The sequence below is a fragment of the Triticum aestivum genome, chromosome 1A, assembly GCF_018294505.1.
Source record: "Triticum aestivum cultivar Chinese Spring chromosome 1A, IWGSC CS RefSeq v2.1, whole genome shotgun sequence".
NCBI classification, from domain to species: domain Eukaryota; kingdom Viridiplantae; phylum Streptophyta; class Magnoliopsida; order Poales; family Poaceae; genus Triticum; species Triticum aestivum.
The window spans coordinates 589695401-589698731 of record NC_057794.1 but is presented as its reverse complement, the minus strand read 5'-3'; the positions used below and the strand labels follow the sequence as shown (position 1 = coordinate 589698731).

The 3331-nt window shown below is 38.0% G+C and overlaps 1 long non-coding RNA gene across 1 annotated transcript; it reads right to left on the bottom strand.

Annotated features, from left to right (window-relative positions):
- Window positions 1-981: 981 nt before the first annotated feature.
- On the bottom strand, window positions 982-2333 carry LOC123183040 (uncharacterized). Its single transcript, XR_006492415.1, has 3 exons — window positions 2283-2333; window positions 1889-2002; window positions 982-1110 (listed from the first exon to the last, which is right to left on the bottom strand). It is a non-coding gene; the product is annotated as an uncharacterized lncRNA (long non-coding RNA).
- Between the last annotated feature and the right edge of the window lie 998 nt (window positions 2334-3331).

Here is a 3331-nt window from a genome sequence, read left to right as displayed (position 1 = left end):
AAAAATGGCATGAAAGGAACACTTGCTGCTTTCTCACCCAGTAAAAGTAGTAATGATGTAGAAACCGATGGAATTCTTTTCTTCTTGTACTTAGTATTGATCTCACTTGATTCAGTTTCGGAAAACGATTTGCCGGAAGTGGCATAAGTATCTGGTAACAAATTGAAAGATCAATAAATATGCACCAGTTGACCATATAACTTTCCAAAAGAAGAACAAGATGATTTGTTCCTATAGTGATTGTTGCAGAAGAATATAGCCGAACAAAAGAACTCATATCAGAAGTTAAATAGACACCCATGTCAGGTTCATAAACTGTGATGCTAGCTTTTGGTCATTTTCTTGTTTCACGAGCACAATTATTCGGTTGTTGTATCATATTTATTGAGAGGACAAGGAAAATCATGCTCGCCAATTCTTTTCATCCGAACAACCATAAATATTGTTTGAAACCTGAAAGCACAAGGTAAAGAATTGACTGAAAGAAACTTGGAGAACAAAAACCTAATTAGAGGACATGCTACCTTATTTGCTGATTTAATCTCAGATGAGTTGGTTTCTTTATCAATACTGTAATTGTTGTTTTCACAAGATGCAACAGAAGCACCATTTACTCTTGAAGGAAGATTTTGATTTGATCCATTCATGTTGTTTATATAGTAATAGATTAGTATCAAGAATATAGCTATCAGTTGTTGCAAAGGATGACTCTCATACAGTGTCAAAATTCATGTCACGCAGCTGACTGTCACCCCCTGGAAGAAGTGAATTCAGGTTAGTCAAGAATCCTCAGAACCAAAATCAGACAACGCAAAACTGAAACAGAACCGCCAGTTCAAGGTCAGCGGGAGCGGGGGTGTGGCGGCGGCCATGCCCGAGTCCCCGGCGTCCGTGAAGCGGAGGAGGAAAATATGAGCGAATGTCGGGGATGCACACACCATGGATGACCTCCTTGCCTCCATGGTCCACCTCCTCGAGGCAATCCGCCTCATCGGCCGATCTGGTTGGCGGGTGGAGCAAAAAGGAGCTCGGCGGCCATGGCGCGGGCGCGATCAAGCAAACTTTTGGAAGAGGGGGACAGAGGCTCGACATTGAATAGATATATTATACCTGAAAGTGAACATTTGTATCAAAATGTTAGGGAAGAGGTCATCCTACAGAATTAGCTCCTGCTACAGAATTAGCTTGTGTGTGTCAAAATGTTAGGGAAGAGGTCACACAATTAGCTCATGTGTATCAAATCTTCGGTAAGTATGTCTTGTATTGTATAACAGTATAAGTCAACATGCTACAAAATTTAAACAACAACTGTAACAGGATGCAAAATCAAAGGAGGTGTACAAGGAGGGAAAGGTAGCAATGATATATCTCTAACTAACTTTGAACTTACCTATCAACATAAGACATTTTCTTAATAATGGGCAGATTCTGCAAGCAAACCATTTTTCGCAAGAAAGGGGGTAAAATCAAGCATTTTACACAACTATAAATGATTTTCAGCCAAGAAGATGAAAGGAGGACAAAAATACCCATGAATACAAGATATAATTATTGAAGTTATTCTCTGCGACCATGATATAATCTATAGAAGTTAAAAGTATCTAGTTGACAGGAAACCTGTCTTTGATAAGACTGATGGTGAAGATGTAACCTTAGAAACAACATTAGTGTCCAAAACAATTCAGATAGATATGTACTCAATTTGTCATTATGCCTTTTACATGGTTCGTAGAATTCCTTGTTATATATAATGCGACTAATTACTCTCACAATAAAAACAGGAGATATCAAGTCCAAGGAAGCACATGAAGTCAAGTACAAGCATGGAATCACTTCCTATTGTTCTTAATTAAAACCAAAGTTCTAAAAATATAGCACTGCAGAGGACCTTCAAGTTACATTTCTCATGAGCAGCTTCCAGCATTGACACCCAAATAAGAGCATTAATAATCTTTTCATCGCCAGCATTGACACCCTAATAAGAACAAATGCCACAGATATCCTGCAAAGTAAATTCCTATTATTGGTACTGAATTGCCAATGGCGTCATAAAAAATATATATTTCAATCAAAAGAATGCATGACGCATCAAATATTAAGCGGTAAATCAGCTCAAGTGAAAAGGGCATGGAATGCTGGCCTCAAGATTAAGTTTCGGTATAAATTGCAGGTACCACAAACTCAAGCTAATACAACGATATGCGAGAATCATGTGGAGATGATGAGAGACGAAATAAAAGGGAACTCACAGGAAGTGCAGATCAGGGTGAGAGGGAGAGAACCTGTAGGTCTAGCCGACGCCGTCGGAATCAGCAAAACCAGAGAGGAGGACGGCCTCATGTGGACAAAATTTCAACAACAAAAAACTCTGCAAGTCTGAAGTGTCGCAATTATACTTTTTGTTAGTTGTCGTCTTAATCTGTACATTACATGACCAATGTATAATAGTACCCTGCCTTTTTCTAAATGGCTCTTCTGATTTTTTGAGAGTGCAGACCAATGAGATTATCTTAACTAAATTATCTCACAATTCCATTAGAGACTACAGCAGTGGCCAAGAAAGCATCATGGTTCAAGTTATGCAACTACCAACCTGTGTTTTGTTGAAACAGAAGAAACTTAGCTTAAGTACATTATCTTACAACTTCCTTAGAGACTACAGAAGCAACAAAAAGCATCATGGTTTAGGCTTTGCAACTACCAAAATGTGATCTCACGCAAAGAAAAAAGACAGTAATTGTTCAGCTTAGCATCATGTTTCAGCTTACACAACTATCAAAATGTCAGCCTAAGTCATTGTCTAATGGTTTCAGAAAAAGGATCACGAGAAAGGTCACCCATTAATGTGATTCAGATTCAGCCTACCACAAGGTCAAAGAAGTTAATCTTCATCCACGTTGGCATCATCCGTTGCGCCGTTTTGCTCCTGCGGTACTGTTTTTTATCTAGTTTCCTCCATTATGCTCCAGGCTTCATTTTTTGCTTTTGAAATTGCAGAAAGAGTTGAGTGGAATAGAATAAATCTGAATGTTCTTTTATCACAATTGTGTCCTAATACAAAAGCTACTCGGCACAGGCGAAGGAATCCGAAATTAATGTAATACCACATTCATAAGGATATAGAGCCAATAGAATTGCATTGTTGTTCACTATTTATTTATTCTCCCATTTTATAACAATTGTGTGTAAATACAATAGCTATTCTCTACAGCCAAAGGAATTTCAAAATTCACACAACCCCTCGTTCATAAGGATATAAAGAGACAATAAAATTCCATTGTTGTTAGCAACTTCTATCTATTTATGCTCCCAGATTCTCACTAATAATTTA